Here is a 20,705-nt window from a genome sequence, read left to right as displayed (position 1 = left end):
TATTCACGTTTACCGTGCGTCAGTTCTCCTCTGCGGACAGGCCGTTCCATCTTCTTTACTCGTTAGCTGACAGACGCCCTAGGAGAAAGCAAAGAAAGGAAGAAATTCAAAAGGAAATGAAACAGATCGGAGGGAGCCTCAAAGGCTTTGATCCATCCCCCCAGGCAGCCGAACCACCTTCGCAAAGGCACACCTCAAAAGACACGTCCTTCCGGGATCGCTGCACAGCCCAGCCAGAAAAGAGGAACAGAAACAAACAGAACGAGAAGGCTGCAGAGGGGGACGGAGGGCCGGAAAGGAGCCTGCTGTCCAGCGATGGTATTTTACCGCTCCTTGCGCGTTAGCAGCCCCTTTCAGATGCTTAAGCCCAAATTCTCTCAGCCCTTAACAGCTTCAGTACCCGCGGCACCTAGTTTTTCCACGCTCTCCAGTCTTCCTCGCTCTTTCCCGTCTCGGGCGAAAAGCCTCCCAGACCCCGTCTGTACTTACGCGCTTCCTTAAAACAGGATCGCCGAAATCAACCGAACGGGCTGAGCTGCTCCTCTTCCGCTCGCCGGCCCTCGGAACGTCAGCCTGCAAACGAATCGGACCACCGAGGTCACCGGCAGAGTCTCCTTTCGGAGCTCGCCCCCCCCCAAGCTTTAACGACGGTTTCCCAAGCGGGGCAAACGCAGGGCCTCCCTTCGGCCCCGGAACGGTTTTTATCGCGAGCTCCCAAGTCGCCGTTACGACACTAAGCGGCAAAGCAAGGCAAAGACAGCTGGGGTCACAGCTTACCCACCTAGGCACGAAAATTCTTCTTTGAGGCCTCCCTCGCTGCTTTTGCCAGGTAAACACACCAAAACAAAGCTCCCGACAGGCAGCTGAGGCTTCACATGGACCTCGGGGCCCCGCTAGCAACGGCGACGCCGGAGCCGCCGGGCTACCAGGCGCTATTCCCCCCCCCTCCCCTCCCCTCCCCTCCCCTGCCGGCCCGCGAACCGCGGCTTATTACTCACGAGTCCGGGAAGGACGCCGCCGACCTTCCCGCGGCCGAAGGCTCCTCGTCAGGAGCGGGCAGAGAACCTTTCCGCCGGCATTCGGAGTCTCCCGGCCGCTCTCGACACCCGATAACTTGCCGAGAAAGGGCTGAGGGCGGGAGCCTGCAGTTCTTCACGGCAGCACACAGTCGTTCCCCGATGTGCCGAACGCCTAGCATTAACACAATTTAGAAATACAAAAATACCACCGCTACAGGGCGCAAAGCCAAGCTGAAATTTCGGCAGCCAAAGCAAACCTCTGCGCGCCCGACAGAACGAGCCACGTGCATCGGCGCCTACAGCTCCTCAAGGCTAGCGAGGCCTCGTGGGCGACATTCCTCTGGCAGGCTGCGCAGCTGAACTCCCCCGTGTCGCCTAAGAGTCCGTGACGTGACGTGACGTGACGTGACGTATATCAAAGCTCAGCAGAAATTAACAATCCAAAGTTGTTTCTAAGCACAAAAGCGGATCTACTACACGAGAAGGAAGGAGTCCTAATTCCGCAAGGCTTTACCTTTTCTTCGAGCTGCCGTCTTCCTGCTGCCCCACATACCATTGCCAGGCAATTAACCTGGGGTCGCGCTAAATGAGCCTTCCTCTTCGTTTTACAATTCGCACGCTTGCCTCTCCCTCTCTCTCTGGCCACCTGACCGCCGTTCCCCGAAGACGGGAATTTGCCGTCTTGGAGCTCTTAAAGCACGACGCTTCACAGATGCAGAGAGTCACGCGCACGGAAACGGATGGACGCAGCGTCCTTTCCGTAACGCGTACGCACCTTCCGTTAGATGTCGCTCATCTGTTATTCCGATCGCTATTACCGGCGAACCTTCCTCACCGGGAGGAACGGGCTTTCCCTTTCGGGGCGACGGAGACGGCTCTCGCTCGGTTCCCTTTAATTTTATTACTTCGGCTCGCTTACGTTTCTCTGTCTCTTCAGCTTCAGCCGTGGCAACGAATCTAAAAATTAAATATCCTATCTTTCCTTTTCTACGTACGCGTGTACGATAACAAAACAAAATACAAACGACCGAAGCAAAACTAAGGCAGCTACGGTTAACAAGAGGCGCAGGGCAGCAACGGGTCGCTTAGTCCTCAGCGCTGCCTCCGGGAGGGAGGCCGAAAGAACGAACGTTCCGCATCAAGAGTTACCTTGGTTACCCGGGCCAGAACGCCTCCTACTGTCGCAGCTTCTGGGGAGATCGAAGGTCCGCTGCTGCATTTTTGCTTCCTCCTTTCAGCCCGCCCCTTCGGGAGTAAGCGCAAAAAACCGCTCGCTCGTCCGGCTTTGCTCTTTGTCAGCATTTGCTATTGTCGGTTCCGCCTCTGTAACAAAGACAGAAAATTGCATTTCGCTTCCAACAAAACACTTCGATTTACACGCGTTCTTTTTCTCTTTCCCGTGGTTTTTTTTTTTTTTTTTTTCTTTCCCCCCTTTCTTTCTTTTTCCTTCTTTCCCTCAAAGGAAAGGTCTTAATACACCGCTTTGCATCGTACGTTACGGGGTAAGCCGTTTGGAAACGCTACAGGGCCGACGCCGCGCCGCAACCCTGCTCCGGGGCCCGCCTGCCCCCCCGCTCCGCTCCGCCGCGCCGCCTCCGCAGGGGCGAGCGCGTGCCCCGGCCCGCGCTGCCAACGAACTGGCGCCCTAAACGCCGCGCACGCAAAACGCAAAGTCACACCCGCGCTCCCGGCGCGGCGCCGGGTCCCAGCCCGCCCCCCCCACTCGCCCCGCACCGCCGCCTCCACGCGGCGATGGCCGCAGCGGGCAGGATGCAGCCCGACGCCCCCCGAACCTATGCGTTCGCCTCACCCGGGGGCCCCACATCCTTCACTCCACGCCACCTCCGCACTCACCCGCCGCCGCCGCCGAGCGAAAACGCCCTCCCTGCTCGCCGCCATCTTGCTTCCCCGCCGCCGCGCATGCGCCGCTCGCCAACGGACTGCGGCGGCAGTGACGCTTGAGCACCGCGCACGTGCCGGCTCGGACAGCGCGGGGGGGGGGGAGCGAGGGGAGCGGGAGGGGAGCAGAGGGAGCCCGAGGGGCGGGGGGGAGCGAGGGGAGCCCGAGGGGCGGGGCGGAGTGCGAGGGGAGCGCGAGAGGCGGGGGGGAGCGCGAGGGGAGCAGGGGGGCCGGAGGAGCGGGGGGGAGCACGAGGGGAGCCCGAGAAGCGGGGGGGAGCGCGGGGGCGGGGGGGAGCGCGAGGGGACCAGGGGGAGCGCGAGGGGCGGGGCGGAGCGCGAGGGGAGCAAGGGGAGCCCGAGGAGCGGGGGGGAGCGTGAGAGGAGCCTGAGAAGCAGGGGGGAGCCCGAGAAGCGGGGGGGAGCGCGAGGAGAGCCCGAGAAGCGGGGTGGAGCGCGAGGGGAGCAGGGGGAGCCCGAGGGGCGGGGCGGAGCGCGAGGGAAGCGCGAGAAGCGGGGGGGAGCGCGAGGGGCGGGGCGGAGCGCGAGGGGAGCAGGGGGAGCCCGAGGGGCGGGGCGGAGCGCGAGGGGAGCCCGAGAAGCGGGGGGGAGCGCGAGGGGAGCAGGGGGGCCCGAGGAGCGGGGGGGAGCACGAGGGGAGCCCGAGAAGCGGGGGGGAGCGCGGGGGCGGGGGGGAGCGCGAGGGGACCAGGGGGAGCGCGAGGGGCGGGGCGGAGCGCGAGGGGAGCAAGGGGAGCCCGAGAGGAGCCTGAGAAGCAGGGGGGAGCCCGAGAAGCGGGGGGGAGCGCGAGGGGAGCAGGGGGAGTGCAAGGGGCGGGGCAGAGCGCGAGGGGAGCAAGGGGAGCCCGAGGAGCGGGGGGGAGCGTGAGAGGAGCCTGAGAAGCAGGGGGGAGCGCGAGGGGAGCAGGGGGAGCCCGAGGGGCGGGGCGGAGCGCGAGGGTAGCGCGAGAAGCGGGGGGGAGCGCGAGGGGCGGGGCGGAGCGCGAGGGGAGCAGGGGGAGCCCGAGGGGCGGGGCGGAGCGCGAGGGGAGCCCGAGAAGCGGGGGGGAGCGCGAGGGGAGCAGGGGGAGCGCGAGGGGAGCAGGGGGAGCCCGAGGAGCGGGGGGGGGAGCGCGAGGGGAGCCCGAGAAGCAGGGGGGAGCGCGGGGGTGGGGGGGAGCGCGAGGGGAGCCCGAGAAGCGGGGGGGAGCGCGAGGGGCGGGTGGAGCGGGGAATCCCGAGGGGCGGGGGGGAGCCGGGGGAGCCCGAGGGGCGGGGGGGAGCCGGGGGAGCCCGAGGGGCGGGGGGGAGCACGAAGGGAGGCGAGACCCGCAATGGCATGCTCGCGCCGTGGCGCTGCAGCCGGGCGGCTCACGCGTGCGAACCGCAGCCCGCCGCGGCAGCCCGGGACTCCCAGCGAGCGCCCCGAGGCTGCCCGAGCCCGTGGCCGCTCCAAGAGCACCGGGAAGGGGCGACGAGCACGCTCCATTCGCTTACCCGTTACCGAAACGGCGGAGAGCAGCAGCAAACATGGCGACCGGCACTGAGCATGTGCGCGCCGGCTGTCTGCGCATGCGCGCCCCCCCCACCGGGTGCAGTACCGCTTTTTGGACACAGGGTGGCAGCAGTGAGCGCGGCGGAACGCTGTGCGCGTGCGCGCCCCCCCCACAGGGTGCAGTACCGATTTTTGGACACAGGGTGGCAGCAGTGAGCACGGCAGAACCCAGTGCGCACGCGAGCCCCCCCATAGGGTGCAGTACCGATTTTTGGACACAGGGTGGCAGCAGTGAGCACGGCGGAACCCAGTGCGCATGCGCGCCCCCCTTTATCGTGCCGTACCGCTTTTTTGACGCCCCGAGGGCAGCAGGGCGCGCGGCCGCCCCCGGCACGCACACACCGCTGCAGAGCCCCCCCGCCCGTCCGCCCTTTGCAGAGATTTCACCACCCTCGCCTCGGCTCATCTGCCCTTATTTACAGCGCCTGCTGCGAGGCGCAGCGTCGCCGCGTGTCATGCTCGAGCCGCTGCTCCTAGAGGCTTCCGTAACAGCGCTTTCCTTTGAACATCGTTGCAAAATACTCCACAGACAAAAAAGAGTCAGAGGCTGCACTTAAAAAAACAAAACGAAAACAAAAAAACCACCCACCTACTTAACGGGACAATTTGCAAGCGTTCCAAGAAGCAGCCGTTCTTCTTTAGGACTTTCGACCTCTTGCCTTTACTGATCGTTAAACAAAATAAACAGCCCAAAGCAAGCCGCGCTATTTGCTTGACAGACTGCTCGGTTTTTATTATTAAACGGTACGAGATGCTGGCACGCGGCATGTCTTCTTCGGATTCTTGGGCTGACGTTCCTTCGGCCGCACGCACGCGGTCAAAGGCGTCTTTTTCACGTCCCGCCGTCAGGGCCTCCCCAGCAATTCCCGCAGCGACTCCCCCCTCGGGACAAACAGCTCGAGGACACGCACGGTCTTGCTAAAAGAACGGGGGGGGGGGGGAAACAAACGCGTGCGCTGAGCGCGGCACTCGCAGACCCGATCTTCGGGTCCAAAAGAAAACTCTCTAAAGCGGACCCGGCGGGCCAAAGAGGTCCCTTCTTTGCGCCACGCTTCTTTCCTCGCACAGACGTCGGCCGCCTCTGCCCGCTCTCACGGTATCCCCTACCGGCAAGGACACGGCGAAACGTTTCGGAAACGACGGCGTTTCCCAGAAGCGTTTCCGCCGCCTTGGGAAAACGGCCGAAGGAGAGGCTCACGCGGGGCGCGTAGCTAGAAAGAACGCTCCGCACAAAGGCCTAAAATGACCAGCCCAGAGCAGGGATCCTGGGCTCTCCGGGAGCGCAGGAGTTCTCACGTCCTTACTGAGCAGAGACCGCTGCCCGTGAAACACGAGACGCCGCAGCGACGCCGATCGTTGGAGGGAAGCCTGCAATAAGAGCGAAAGAAAAGCAGACGTTGAGGACAAAGAGCAAGTTACGAGCCCCTCGCGATTCAGACACGCTTCTAGATTTACCGCCTATTTCAAGGCGCGCCTTCGGCAATTCCGTCCAATTGATTTTCCCCGAAGCCCGAGACGCGGACGAAACGCCTCTCAAAGGAAGGTACGGCATAACCGCTCTGGCCTATAAACTACCGGTTTCGACGCAGGAAAAGCACAGGGAAAGCACTAGCGTTCCCCCCAAGAAACCACGTCCAAGCGGACCGATGAAGTAGGCCCCAAGTCTGAAAGCGGACCTAAAGGAGCCCGTTTGGCGGTCGCGAGCTGGAATACACCGTTCTCCTTCTCACTAACAACCTCCCGTAGAGACCGGCAGCTGTACAGCGCCTTCTACGCTACACGGAGGAGTCGGATAGCGGGCAGATGCCGCGTCCCGAATGCGCAACTAGAGATTGGAACGCACGGACGTAAACAAACGCCCGTGACGTAGCGGAGGTCTAGCGTATTCACGTTTACCGTGCGTCAGTTCTCCTCTGCGGACAGGCCGTTCCATCTTCTTTACTCGTTAGCTGACAGACGCCCTAGGAGAAAGCAAAGAAAGGAAGAAATTCAAAAGGAAATGAAACAGATCGGAGGGAGCCTCAAAGGCTTTGATCCATCCCCCCAGGCAGCCGAACCACCTTCGCAAAGGCACACCTCAAAAGACACGTCCTTCCGGGATCGCTGCACAGCCCAGCCAGAAAAGAGGAACAGAAACAAACAGAACGAGAAGGCTGCAGAGGGGGACGGAGGGCCGGAAAGGAGCCTGCTGTCCAGCGATGGTATTTTACCGCTCCTTGCGCGTTAGCAGCCCCTTTCAGATGCTTAAGCCCAAATTCTCTCAGCCCTTAACAGCTTCAGTACCCGCGGCACCTAGTTTTTCCACGCTCTCCAGTCTTCCTCGCTCTTTCCCGTCTCGGGCGAAAAGCCTCCCAGACCCCGTCTGTACTTACGCGCTTCCTTAAAACAGGATCGCCGAAATCAACCGAACGGGCTGAGCTGCTCCTCTTCCGCTCGCCGGCCCTCGGAACGTCAGCCTGCAAACGAATCGGACCACCGAGGTCACCGGCAGAGTCTCCTTTCGGAGCTCGCCCCCCCCCAAGCTTTAACGACGGTTTCCCAAGCGGGGCAAACGCAGGGCCTCCCTTCGGCCCCGGAACGGTTTTTATCGCGAGCTCCCAAGTCGCCGTTACGACACTAAGCGGCAAAGCAAGGCAAAGACAGCTGGGGTCACAGCTTACCCACCTAGGCACGAAAATTCTTCTTTGAGGCCTCCCTCGCTGCTTTTGCCAGGTAAACACACCAAAACAAAGCTCCCGACAGGCAGCTGAGGCTTCACATGGACCTCGGGGCCCCGCTAGCAACGGCGACGCCGGAGCCGCCGGGCTACCAGGCGCTATTCCCCCCCCCTCCCCTCCCCTCCCCTCCCCTGCCGGCCCGCGAACCGCGGCTTATTACTCACGAGTCCGGGAAGGACGCCGCCGACCTTCCCGCGGCCGAAGGCTCCTCGTCAGGAGCGGGCAGAGAACCTTTCCGCCGGCATTCGGAGTCTCCCGGCCGCTCTCGACACCCGATAACTTGCCGAGAAAGGGCTGAGGGCGGGAGCCTGCAGTTCTTCACGGCAGCACACAGTCGTTCCCCGATGTGCCGAACGCCTAGCATTAACACAATTTAGAAATACAAAAATACCACCGCTACAGGGCGCAAAGCCAAGCTGAAATTTCGGCAGCCAAAGCAAACCTCTGCGCGCCCGACAGAACGAGCCACGTGCATCGGCGCCTACAGCTCCTCAAGGCTAGCGAGGCCTCGTGGGCGACATTCCTCTGGCAGGCTGCGCAGCTGAACTCCCCCGTGTCGCCTAAGAGTCCGTGACGTGACGTGACGTGACGTGACGTGACGTATTCAAAGCTCAGCAGAAATTAACAATCCAAAGTTGTTTCTAAGCACAAAAGCGGATCTACTACACGAGAAGGAAGGAGTCCTAATTCCGCAAGGCTTTACCTTTTCTTCGAGCTGCCGTCTTCCTGCTGCCCCACATACCATTGCCAGGCAATTAACCTGGGGTCGCGCTAAATGAGCCTTCCTCTTCGTTTTACAATTCGCACGCTTGCCTCTCCCTCTCTCTCTGGCCACCTGACCGCCGTTCCCCGAAGACGGGAATTTGCCGTCTTGGAGCTCTTAAAGCACGACGCTTCACAGATGCAGAGAGTCACGCGCACGGAAACGGATGGACGCAGCGTCCTTTCCGTAACGCGTACGCACCTTCCGTTAGATGTCGCTCATCTGTTATTCCGATCGCTATTACCGGCGAACCTTCCTCACCGGGAGGAACGGGCTTTCCCTTTCGGGGCGACGGAGACGGCTCTCGCTCGGTTCCCTTTAATTTTATTACTTCGGCTCGCTTACGTTTCTCTGTCTCTTCAGCTTCAGCCGTGGCAACGAATCTAAAAATTAAATATCCTATCTTTCCTTTTCTACGTACGCGTGTACGATAACAAAACAAAATACAAACGACCGAAGCAAAACTAAGGCAGCTACGGTTAACAAGAGGCGCAGGGCAGCAACGGGTCGCTTAGTCCTCAGCGCTGCCTCCGGGAGGGAGGCCGAAAGAACGAACGTTCCGCATCAAGAGTTACCTTGGTTACCCGGGCCAGAACGCCTCCTACTGTCGCAGCTTCTGGGGAGATCGAAGGTCCGCTGCTGCATTTTTGCTTCCTCCTTTCAGCCCGCCCCTTCGGGAGTAAGCGCAAAAAACCGCTCGCTCGTCCGGCTTTGCTCTTTGTCAGCATTTGCTATTGTCGGTTCCGCCTCTGTAACAAAGACAGAAAATTGCATTTCGCTTCCAACAAAACACTTCGATTTACACGCGTTCTTTTTCTCTTTCCCGTGGTTTTTTTTTTTTTTTTTTTTTTCCCCCCTTTCTTTCTTTTTCCTTCTTTCCCTCAAAGGAAAGGTCTTAATACACCGCTTTGCATCGTACGTTACGGGGTAAGCCGTTTGGAAACGCTACAGGGCCGACGCCGCGCCGCAACCCTGCTCCGGGGCCCGCCTGCCCCCCCGCTCCGCTCCGCCGCGCCGCCTCCGCAGGGGCGAGCGCGTGCCCCGGCCCGCGCTGCCAACGAACTGGCGCCCTAAACGCCGCGCACGCAAAACGCAAAGTCACACCCGCGCTCCCGGCGCGGCGCCGGGTCCCAGCCCGCCCCCCCACTCGCCCCGCACCGCCGCCTCCACGCGGCGATGGCCGCAGCGGGCAGGATGCAGCCCGACGCCCCCCGAACCTATGCGTTCGCCTCACCCGGGGGCCCCACATCCTTCACTCCACGCCACCTCCGCACTCACCCGCCGCCGCCGCCGAGCGAAAACGCCCTCCCTGCTCGCCGCCATCTTGCTTCCCCGCCGCCGCGCATGCGCCGCTCGCCAACGGACTGCGGCGGCAGTGACGCTTGAGCACCGCGCACGTGCCGGCTCGGACAGCGCGGGGGGGGGGAGCGAGGGGAGCGGGAGGGGAGCAGAAGGAGCCCGAGGGGCGGGGGGGAGCGAGGGGAGCCCGAGGGGCGGGGCGGAGTGCGAGGGGAGCGCGAGAGGCGGGGGGGAGCGCGAGGGGAGCAGGGGGGCCCGAGGAGCGGGGGGGAGCACGAGGGGAGCCCGAGAAGCGGGGGGGAGCGCGGGGGCGGGGGGGAGCGCGAGGGGACCAGGGGGAGCGCGAGGGGCGGGGCGGAGCGCGAGGGGAGCAAGGGGAGCCCGAGGAGCGGGGGGGAGCGTGAGAGGAGCCTGAGAAGCAGGGGGGAGCCCGAGAAGCGGGGGGGAGCGCGAGGAGAGCCCGAGAAGCGGGGTGGAGCGCGAGGGGAGCAGGGGGAGCCCGAGGGGCGGGGCGGAGCGCGAGGGAAGCGCGAGAAGCGGGGGGGAGCGCGAGGGGCGGGGCGGAGCGCGAGGGGAGCAGGGGGAGCCCGAGGGGCGGGGCGGAGCGCGAGGGGAGCCCGAGAAGCGGGGGGGAGCGCGAGGGGAGCAGGGGGGCCCGAGGAGCGGGGGGGAGCACGAGGGGAGCCCGAGAAGCGGGGGGGAGCGCGGGGGCGGGGGGGAGCGCGAGGGGACCAGGGGGAGCGCGAGGGGCGGGGCGGAGCGCGAGGGGAGCAAGGGGAGCCCGAGAGGAGCCTGAGAAGCAGGGGGGAGCCCGAGAAGCGGGGGGGAGCGCGAGGGGAGCAGGGGGAGTGCAAGGGGCGGGGCAGAGCGCGAGGGGAGCAAGGGGAGCCCGAGGAGCGGGGGGGAGCGTGAGAGGAGCCTGAGAAGCAGGGGGGAGCGCGAGGGGAGCAGGGGGAGCCCGAGGGGCGGGGCGGAGCGCGAGGGTAGCGCGAGAAGCGGGGGGGAGCGCGAGGGGCGGGGCGGAGCGCGAGGGGAGCAGGGGGAGCCCGAGGGGCGGGGCGGAGCGCGAGGGGAGCCCGAGAAGCGGGGGGGAGCGCGAGGGGAGCAGGGGGAGCGCGAGGGGAGCAGGGGGAGCGCGAGGAGCGGGGGGGGGAGCGCGAGGGGAGCCCGAGAAGCAGGGGGGAGCGCGGGGGTGGGGGGGAGCGCGAGGGGAGCCCGAGAAGCGGGGGGGAGCGCGAGGGGCGGGTGGAGCGGGGAATCCCGAGGGGCGGGGGGGAGCCGGGGGAGCCCGAGGGGCGGGGGGGAGCCGGGGGAGCCCGAGGGGCGGGGGGGAGCACGAAGGGAGGCGAGACCCGCAATGGCATGCTCGCGCCGCGGCGCTGCAGCCGGGCGGCTCACGCGTGCGAACCGCAGCCCGCCGCGGCAGCCCGGGACTCCCAGCGAGCGCCCCGAGGCTGCCCGAGCCCGTGGCCGCTCCAAGAGCACCGGGAAGGGGCGACGAGCACGCTCCATTCGCTTACCCGTTACCGAAACGGCGGAGAGCAGCAGCAAACATGGCGACCGGCACTGAGCATGTGCGCGCCGGCTGTCTGCGCATGCGCGCCCCCCCCACCGGGTGCAGTACCGCTTTTTGGACACAGGGTGGCAGCAGTGAGCGCGGCGGAACGCTGTGCGCGTGCGCGCCCCCCCCACAGGGTGCAGTACCGATTTTTGGACACAGGGTGGCAGCAGTGAGCACGGCAGAACCCAGTGCGCACGCGCGCCCCCCCCCACAGGGTGCAGTACCGATTTTTGGACACAGGGTGGCAGCAGTGAGCGCGGCAGAACCCAGTGCGCACGCGAGCCCCCCCATAGGGTGCAGTACCGATTTTTGGACACAGGGTGGCAGCAGTGAGCACGGCGGAACCCAGTGCGCATGCGCGCCCCCCTTTATCGTGCCGTACCGCTTTTTTGACGCCCCGAGGGCAGCAGGGCGCGCGGCCGCCCCCGGCACGCACACACCGCTGCAGAGCCCCCCCGCCCGTCCGCCCTTTGCAGAGATTTCACCACCCTCGCCTCGGCTCATCTGCCCTTATTTACAGCGCCTGCTGCGAGGCGCAGCGTCGCCGCGTGTCGTGCTCGAGCCGCTGCTCCTAGAGGCTTCCGTAACAGCGCTTTCCTTTGAACATCGTTGCAAAATACTCCACAGACAAAAAAGAGTCAGAGGCTGCACTTAAAAAAACAAAACGAAAACAAAAAAACCACCCACCTACTTAACGGGACAATTTGCAAGCGTTCCAAGAAGCAGCCGTTCTTCTTTAGGACTTTCGACCTCTCGCCTTTACTGATCGTTAAACAAAATAAACAGCCCAAAGCAAGCCGCGCTATTTGCTTGACAGACTGCTCGGTTTTTATTATTAAACGGTACGAGATGCTGGCACGCGGCATGTCTTCTTCGGATTCTTGGGCTGACGTTCCTTCGGCCGCACGCACGCGGTCAAAGGCGTCTTTTTCACGTCCCGCCGTCAGGGCCTCCCCAGCAATTCCCGCAGCGACTCCCCCCTCGGGACAAACAGCTCGAGGACACGCACGGTCTTGCTAAAAGAACGGGGGGGGGGGGGGGGGGAACAAACGCGTGCGCTGAGCGCGGCACTCGCAGACCCGATCTTCGGGTCCAAAAGAAAACTCTCTAAAGCGGACCAGGCGGGCCAAAGAGGTCCCTTCTTTGCGCCACGCTTCTTTCCTCGCACAGACGTCGGCCGCCTCTGCCCGCTCTCACGGTATCCCCTACCGGCAAGGACACGGCGAAACGTTTCGGAAACGACGGCGTTTCCCAGAAGCGTTTCCGCCGCCTTGGGAAAACGGCCGAAGGAGAGGCTCACGCGGGGCGCGTAGCTAGAAAGAACGCTCCGCACAAAGGCCTAAAATGACCAGCCCGGAGCAGGGATCCTGGGCTCTCCGGGAGCGCAGGAGTTCTCACGTCCTTACTGAGCAGAGACCGCTGCCCGTGAAACACGAGACGCCGCAGCGACGCCGATCGTTGGAGGGAAGCCTGCAATAAGAGCGAAAGAAAAGCAGACGTTGAGGACAAAGACCAAGTTACGAGCCCCTCGCGATTCAGACACGCTTCTAGATTTACCGCCTATTTCAAGGCGCGCCTTCGGCAATTCCGTCCAATTGATTTTCCCCGAAGCCCGAGACGCGGACGAAACGCCTCTCAAAGGAAGGTACGGCATAACCGCTCTGGCCTATAAACTACCGGTTTCGACGCAGGAAAAGCACAGGGAAAGCACTAGCGTTCCCCCCAAGAAACCACGTCCAAGCGGACCGATGAAGTAGGCCCCAAGTCTGAAAGCGGACCTAAAGGAGCCCGTTTGGCGGTCGCGAGCTGGAATACACCGTTCTCCTTCTCACTAACAACCTCCCGTAGAGACCGGCAGCTGTACAGCGCCTTCTACGCTACACGGAGGAGTCGGATAGCGGGCAGATGCCGCGTCCCGAATGCGCAACTAGAGATTGGAACGCACGGACGTAAACAAACGCCCGTGACGTAGCGGAGGTCTAGCGTATTCACGTTTACCGTGCGTCAGTTCTCCTCTGCGGACAGGCCGTTCCATCTTCTTTACTCGTTAGCTGACAGACGCCCTAGGAGAAAGCAAAGAAAGGAAGAAATTCAAAAGGAAATGAAACAGATCGGAGGGAGCCTCAAAGGCTTTGATCCATCCCCCCAGGCAGCCGAACCACCTTCGCAAAGGCACACCTCAAAAGACACGTCCTTCCGGGATCGCTGCACAGCCCAGCCAGAAAAGAGGAACAGAAACAAACAGAACGAGAAGGCTGCAGAGGGGGACGGAGGGCCGGAAAGGAGCCTGCTGTCCAGCGATGGTATTTTACCGCTCCTTGCGCGTTAGCAGCCCCTTTCAGATGCTTAAGCCCAAATTCTCTCAGCCCTTAACAGCTTCAGTACCCGCGGCACCTAGTTTTTCCACGCTCTCCAGTCTTCCTCGCTCTTTCCCGTCTCGGGCGAAAAGCCTCCCAGACCCCGTCTGTACTTACGCGCTTCCTTAAAACAGGATCGCCGAAATCAACCGAACGGGCTGAGCTGCTCCTCTTCCGCTCGCCGGCCCTTGGAACGTCAGCCTGCAAACGAATCGGACCACCGAGGTCACCGGCAGAGTCTCCTTTCGGAGCTCGCCCCCCCCCAAGCTTTAACGACGGTTTCCCAAGCGGGGCAAACGCAGGGCCTCCCTTCGGCCCCGGAACGGTTTTTATCGCGGGCTCCCAAGTCGCCGTTACGACACTAAGCGGCAAAGCAAGGCAAAGACAGCTGGGGTCACAGCTTACCCACCTAGGCACGAAAATTCTTCTTTGAGGCCTCCCTCGCTGCTTTTGCCAGGTAAACACACCAAAACAAAGCTCCCGACAGGCAGCTGAGGCTTCACATGGACCTCGGGGCCCCGCTAGCAACGGCGACGCCGGAGCCGCCGGGCTACCAGGCGCTATTCCCCCCCCCTCCCCTCCCCTCCCCTCCCCTCCCCTCCCCTGCCCTGCCGGCCCGCGAACCGCGGCTTATTACTCACGAGTCCGGGAAGGACGCCGCCGACCTTCCCGCGGCCGAAGGCTCCTCGTCAGGAGCGGGCAGAGAACCTTTCCGCCGGCATTCGGAGTCTCCCGGCCGCTCTCGACACCCGATAACTTGCCGAGAAAGGGCTGAGGGCGGGAGCCTGCAGTTCTTCACGGCAGCACACAGTCGTTCCCCGATGTGCCGAACGCCTAGCATTAACACAATTTAGAAATACAAAAATACCACCGCTACAGGGCGCAAAGCCAAGCTGAAATTTCGGCAGCCAAAGCAAACCTCTGCGCGCCCGACAGAACGAGCCACGTGCATCGGCGCCTACAGCTCCTCAAGGCTAGCGAGGCCTCGTGGGCGACATTCCTCTGGCAGGCTGCGCAGCTGAACTCCCCCGTGTCGCCTAAGAGTCCGTGACGTGACGTGACGTGACGTGACGTGACGTATTCAAAGCTCAGCAGAAATTAACAATCCAAAGTTGTTTCTAAGCACAAAAGCGGATCTACTACACGAGAAGGAAGGAGTCCTAATTCCGCAAGGCTTTACCTTTTCTTCGAGCTGCCGTCTTCCTGCTGCCCCACATACCATTGCCAGGCAATTAACCTGGGGTCGCGCTAAATGAGCCTTCCTCTTCGTTTTACAATTCGCACGCTTGCCTCTCCCTCTCTCTCTGGCCACCTGACCGCCGTTCCCCGAAGACGGGAATTTGCCGTCTTGGAGCTCTTAAAGCACGACGCTTCACAGATGCAGAGAGTCACGCGCACGGAAACGGATGGACGCAGCGTCCTTTCCGTAACGCGTACGCACCTTCCGTTAGATGTCGCTCATCTGTTATTCCGATCGCTATTACCGGCGAACCTTCCTCACCGGGAGGAACGGGCTTTCCCTTTCGGGGCGACGGAGACGGCTCTCGCTCGGTTCCCTTTAATTTTATTACTTCGGCTCGCTTACGTTTCTCTGTCTCTTCAGCTTCAGCCGTGGCAACGAATCTAAAAATTAAATATCCTATCTTTCCTTTTCTACGTACGCGTGTACGATAACAAAACAAAATACAAACGACCGAAGCAAAACTAAGGCAGCTACGGTTAACAAGAGGCGCAGGGCAGCAACGGGTCGCTTAGTCCTCAGCGCTGCCTCCGGGAGGGAGGCCGAAAGAACGAACGTTCCGCATCAAGAGTTACCTTGGTTACCCGGGCCAGAACGCCTCCTACTGTCGCAGCTTCTGGGGAGATCGAAGGTCCGCTGCTGCATTTTTGCTTCCTCCTTTCAGCCCGCCCCTTCGGGAGTAAGCGCAAAAAACCGCTCGCTCGTCCGGCTTTGCTCTTTGTCAGCATTTGCTATTGTCGGTTCCGCCTCTGTAACAAAGACAGAAAATTGCATTTCGCTTCCAACAAAACACTTCGATTTACACGCGTTCTTTTTCTCTTTCCCGTGGTTTTTTTTTTTTTTTTTTCTTTCCCCCCTTTCTTTCTTTTTCCTTCTTTCCCTCAAAGGAAAGGTCTTAATACACCGCTTTGCATCGTACGTTACGGGGTAAGCCGTTTGGAAACGCTACAGGGCCGACGCCGCGCCGCAACCCTGCTCCGGGGCCCGCCTGCCCCCCCGCTCCGCTCCGCCGCGCCGCCTCCGCAGGGGCGAGCGCGTGCCCCGGCCCGCGCTGCCAACGAACTGGCGCCCTAAACGCCGCGCACGCAAAACGCAAAGTCACACCCGCGCTCCCGGCGCGGCGCCGGGTCCCAGCCCGCCCCCCCCACTCGCCCCGCACCGCCGCCTCCACGCGGCGATGGCCGCAGCGGGCAGGATGCAGCCCGACGCCCCCCGAACCTATGCGTTCGCCTCACCCGGGGGCCCCACATCCTTCACTCCACGCCACCTCCGCACTCACCCGCCGCCGCCGCCGAGCGAAAACGCCCTCCCTGCTCGCCGCCATCTTGCTTCCCCGCCGCCGCGCATGCGCCGCTCGCCAACGGACTGCGGCGGCAGTGACGCTTGAGCACCGCGCACGTGCCGGCTCGGACAGCGCGGGGGGGGGGAGCGAGGGGAGCGGGAGGGGAGCAGAGGGAGCCCGAGGGGCGGGGGGGAGCGAGGGGAGCCCGAGGGGCGGGGCGGAGTGCGAGGGGAGCGCGAGAGGCGGGGGGGAGCGGGAGGGGAGCAGGGGGGCCGGAGGAGCGGGGGGGAGCACGAGAGGAGCCCGAGAAGCGGGGGGGAGCGCGGGGGCGGGGGGGAGCGCGAGGGGACCAGGGGGAGCGCGAGGGGCGGGGCGGAGCGCGAGGGGAGCAAGGGGAGCCCGAGGAGCGGGGGGGAGCGTGAGAGGAGCCTGAGAAGCAGGGGGGAGCCCGAGAAGCGGGGGGGAGCGCGAGGAGAGCCCGAGAAGCGGGGTGGAGCGCGAGGGGAGCAGGGGGAGCCCGAGGGGCGGGGCGGAGCGCGAGGGAAGCGCGAGAAGCGGGGGGGAGCGCGAGGGGCGGGGCGGAGCGCGAGGGGAGCAGGGGGAGCCCGAGGGGCGGGGCGGAGCGCGAGGGGAGCCCGAGAAGCGGGGGGGAGCGCGAGGGGAGCAGGGGGGCCCGAGGAGCGGGGGGGAGCACGAGGGGAGCCCGAGAAGCGGGGGGGAGCGCGGGGGCGGGGGGGAGCGCGAGGGGACCAGGGGGAGCGCGAGGGGCGGGGCGGAGCGCGAGGGGAGCAAGGGGAGCCCGAGAGGAGCCTGAGAAGCAGGGGGGAGCCCGAGAAGCGGGGGGGAGCGCGAGGGGAGCAGGGGGAGTGCAAGGGGCGGGGCAGAGCGCGAGGGGAGCAAGGGGAGCCCGAGGAGCGGGGGGGAGCGTGAGAGGAGCCTGAGAAGCAGGGGGGAGCGCGAGGGGAGCAGGGGGAGCCCGAGGGGCGGGGCGGAGCGCGAGGGTAGCGCGAGAAGCGGGGGGGAGCGCGAGGGGCGGGGCGGAGCGCGAGGGGAGCAGGGGGAGCCCGAGGGGCGGGGCGGAGCGCGAGGGGAGCCCGAGAAGCGGGGGGGAGCGCGAGGGGAGCAGGGGGAGCGCGAGGGGAGCAGGGGGAGCCCGAGGAGCGGGGGGGGGAGCGCGAGGGGAGCCCGAGAAGCAGGGGGGAGCGCGGGGGTGGGGGGGAGCGCGAGGGGAGCCCGAGAAGCGGGGGGGAGCGCGAGGGGCGGGTGGAGCGGGGAATCCCGAGGGGCGGGGGGGAGCCGGGGGAGCCCGAGGGGCGGGGGGGAGCCGGGGGAGCCCGAGGGGCGGGGGGGAGCACGAAGGGAGGCGAGACCCGCAATGGCATGCTCGCGCCGCGGCGCTGCAGCCGGGCGGCTCACGCGTGCGAACCGCAGCCCGCCGCGGCAGCCCGGGACTCCCAGCGAGCGCCCCGAGGCTGCCCGAGCCCGTGGCCGCTCCAAGAGCACCGGGAAGGGGCGACGAGCACGCTCCATTCGCTTACCCGTTACCGAAACGGCGGAGAGCAGCAGCAAACATGGCGACCGGCACTGAGCATGTGCGCGCCGGCTGTCTGCGCATGCGCGCCCCCCCCACCGGGTGCAGTACCGCTTTTTGGACACAGGGTGGCAGCAGTGAGCGCGGCGGAACCCAGTGCGCACGCGAGCCCCCCCCACAGGGTGCAGTACCGCTTTTTGGACACAGGGTGGCAGCAGTGAGCACGGCGGAACCCAGTGCGCACGCGCGCCCCCCTTTATCGTGCCGTACCGCTTTTTTGACGCCCCGAGGGCAGCAGGGCGCGCGGCCGCCCCCGGCACGCACACACCGCTGCAGAGCCCCCCCGCCCGTCCGCCCTTTGCAGAGATTTCACCACCCTCGCCTCGGCTCATCTGCCCTTATTTACAGCGCCTGCTGCGAGGCGCAGCGTCGCCGCGTGTCGTGCTCGAGCCGCTGCTCCTAGAGGCTTCCGTAACAGCGCTTTCCTTTGAACATCGTTGCAAAATACTCCACAGACAAAAAAGAGTCAGAGGCTGCACTTAAAAAAACAAAACGAAAACAAAAAAACCACCCACCTACTTAACGGGACAATTTGCAAGCGTTCCAAGAAGCAGCCGTTCTTCTTTAGGACTTTCGACCTCTCGCCTTTACTGATCGTTAAACAAAATAAACAGCCCAAAGCAAGCCGCGCTATTTGCTTGACAGACTGCTCGGTTTTTATTATTAAACGGTACGAGATGCTGGCACGCGGCATGTCTTATTCGGATTCTTGGGCTGACGTTCCTTCGGCCGCACGCACGCGGTCAAAGGCGTCTTTTTCACGTCCCGCCGTCAGGGCCTCCCCAGCAATTCCCGCAGCGACTCCCCCCTCGGGACAAACAGCTCGAGGACACGCACGGTCTTGCTAAAAGAACGGGGGGGGGGGGGGGACAAACGCGTGCGCTGAGCGCGGCACTCGCAGACCCGATCTTCGGGTCCAAAAGAAAACTCTCTAAAGCGGACCAGGCGGGCCAAAGAGGTCCCTTCTTTGCGCCACGCTTCTTTCCTCGCACAGACGTCGGCCGCCTCTGCCCGCTCTCACGGTATCCCCTACCGGCAAGGACACGGCGAAACGTTTCGGAAACGACGGCGTTTCCCAGAAGCGTTTCCGCCGCCTTGGGAAAACGGCCGAAGGAGAGGCTCACGCGGGGCGCGTAGCTAGAAAGAACGCTCCGCACAAAGGCCTAAAATGACCAGCCCGGAGCAGGGATCCTGGGCTCTCCGGGAGCGCAGGAGTTCTCACGTCCTTACTGAGCAGAGACCGCTGCCCGTGAAACACGAGACGCCGCAGCGACGCCGATCGTTGGAGGGAAGCCTGCAATAAGAGCGAAAGAAAAGCAGACGTTGAGGACAAAGACCAAGTTACGAGCCCCTCGCGATTCAGACACGCTTCTAGATTTACCGCCTATTTCAAGGCGCGCCTTCGGCAATTCCGTCCAATTGATTTTCCCCGAAGCCCGAGACGCGGACGAAACGCCTCTCAAAGGAAGGTACGGCATAACCGCTCTGGCCTATAAACTACCGGTTTCGACGCAGGAAAAGCACAGGGAAAGCACTAGCGTTCCCCCCAAGAAACCACGTCCAAGCGGACCGATGAAGTAGGCCCCAAGTCTGAAAGCGGACCTAAAGGAGCCCGTTTGGCGGTCGCGAGCTGGAATACACCGTTCTCCTTCTCACTAACAACCTCCCGTAGAGACCGGCAGCTGTACAGCGCCTTCTACGCTACACGGAGGAGTCGGATAGCGGGCAGATGCCGCGTCCCGAATGCGCAACTAGAGATTGGAACGCACGGACGTAAACAAACGCCCGTGACGTAGCGGAGGTCTAGCGTATTCACGTTTACCGTGCGTCAGTTCTCCTCTGCGGACAGGCCGTTCCATCTTCTTTACTCGTTAGCTGACAGACGCCCTAGGAGAAAGCAAAGAAAGGAAGAAATTCAAAAGGAAATGAAACAGATCGGAGGGAGCCTCAAAGGCTTTGATCCATCCCCCCAGGCAGCCGAACCACCTTCGCAAAGGCACACCTCAAAAGACACGTCCTTCCGGGATCGCTGCACAGCCCAGCCAGAAAAGAGGAACAGAAACAAACAGAACGAGAAGGCTGCAGAGGGGGACGGAGGGCCGGAAAGGAGCCTGCTGTCCAGCGATGGTATTTTACCGCTCCTTGCGCGTTAGCAGCCCCTTTCAGATGCTTAAGCCCAAATTCTCTCAGCCCTTAACAGCTTCAGTACCCGCGGCACCTAGTTTTTCCACGCTCTCCAGTCTTCCTCGCTCTTTCCCGTCTCGGGCGAAAAGCCTCCCAGACCCCGTCTGTACTTACGCGCTTCCTTAAAACAGGATCGCCGAAATCAACCGAACGGGCTGAGCTGCTCCTCTTCCGCTCGCCGGCCCTCGGAACGTCAGCCTGCAAACGAATCGGACCACCGAGGTCACCGGCAGAGTCTCCTTTCGGAGCTCGCCCCCCCCCAAGCTTTAACGACGGTTTCCCAAGCGGGGCAAACGCAGGGCCTCCCTTCGGCCCCGGAACGGTTTTTATCGCGGGCTCCCAAGTCGCCGTTACGACACTAAGCGGCAAAGCAAGGCAAAGACAGCTGGGGTCACAGCTTACCCACCTAGGCACGAAAATTCTTCTTTGAGGCCTCCCTCGCTGCTTTTGCCAGGTAAACACACCAAAACAAAGCTCCCGACAGGCAGCTGAGGCTTCACATGGACCTCGGGGCCCCGCTAGCAACGGCGACGCCGGAGCCGCCGGGCTACCAGGCACTATTCCCCCCCCCTCCCCTCCCCTCCCCTCCCCTCCCCTCCCCTGCCGGCCCGCGAACCGCGGCTTATTACTCACGAGTCCGGGAAGGACGCCGCCGACCTTCCCGCGGCCGAAGGCTCCTCGTCAGGAGCGGGCAGAGAACCTTTCCGCCGGCATTCGGAGTCTCCCGGCCGCTCTCGACACCCGATAACTTGCCGAGAAAGGGCTGAGGGCGGGAGCCTGCAGTTCTTCACGGCAGCACACAGTCGTTCCCCGATGTGCCGAACGCCTAGCATTAACACAATTTAGAAATACAAAAATACCACCGCTACAGGGCGCAAAGCCAAGCTGAAATTTCGGCAGCCAAAGCAAACCTCTGCGCGCCCGACAGAACGAGCCACGTGCATCGGCGCCTACAGCTCCTCAAGGCTAGCGAGGCCTCGTGGGCGACGTTCCTCTGGCAGGCTGCGCAGCTGAACTCCCCCGTGTCGCCTAAGAGTCCGTGACGTGACGTATTCAAAGCTCAGCAGAAATTAACAATCCAAAGTTGTTTCTAAGCACAAAAGCGGATCTACTACACGAGAAGGAAGGAGTCCTAATTCCGCAAGGCTTTACCTTTTCTTCGAGCTGCCGTCTTCCTGCTGCCCCACATACCATTGCCAGGCAATTAACCTGGGGTCGCGCTAAATGAGCCTTCCTCT

At 63.3% G+C, this 20,705-nt stretch overlaps 1 long non-coding RNA gene across 1 annotated transcript; it reads right to left on the bottom strand.

The window, feature by feature from the left end:
• Nucleotides 1-12,068: 12,068 nt before the first annotated feature.
• LOC136995267 (uncharacterized) lies at nucleotides 12,069-13,878 on the bottom strand. Its single transcript, XR_010886799.1, has 4 exons — nucleotides 13,812-13,878; nucleotides 13,288-13,371; nucleotides 12,812-12,876; nucleotides 12,069-12,283 (listed from the first exon to the last, which is right to left on the bottom strand). It is a non-coding gene; the product is annotated as an uncharacterized lncRNA (long non-coding RNA).
• Nucleotides 13,879-20,705: the final 6,827 nt, after the last annotated feature.

Source organism: Apteryx mantelli, chromosome Z (genome assembly GCF_036417845.1).
Source record: "Apteryx mantelli isolate bAptMan1 chromosome Z, bAptMan1.hap1, whole genome shotgun sequence".
Taxonomy (NCBI): domain Eukaryota; kingdom Metazoa; phylum Chordata; class Aves; order Apterygiformes; family Apterygidae; genus Apteryx; species Apteryx mantelli.
The sequence above is the reverse complement of the archived record's forward strand: the minus strand, read 5'-3'. Positions and strand labels throughout refer to the sequence as shown.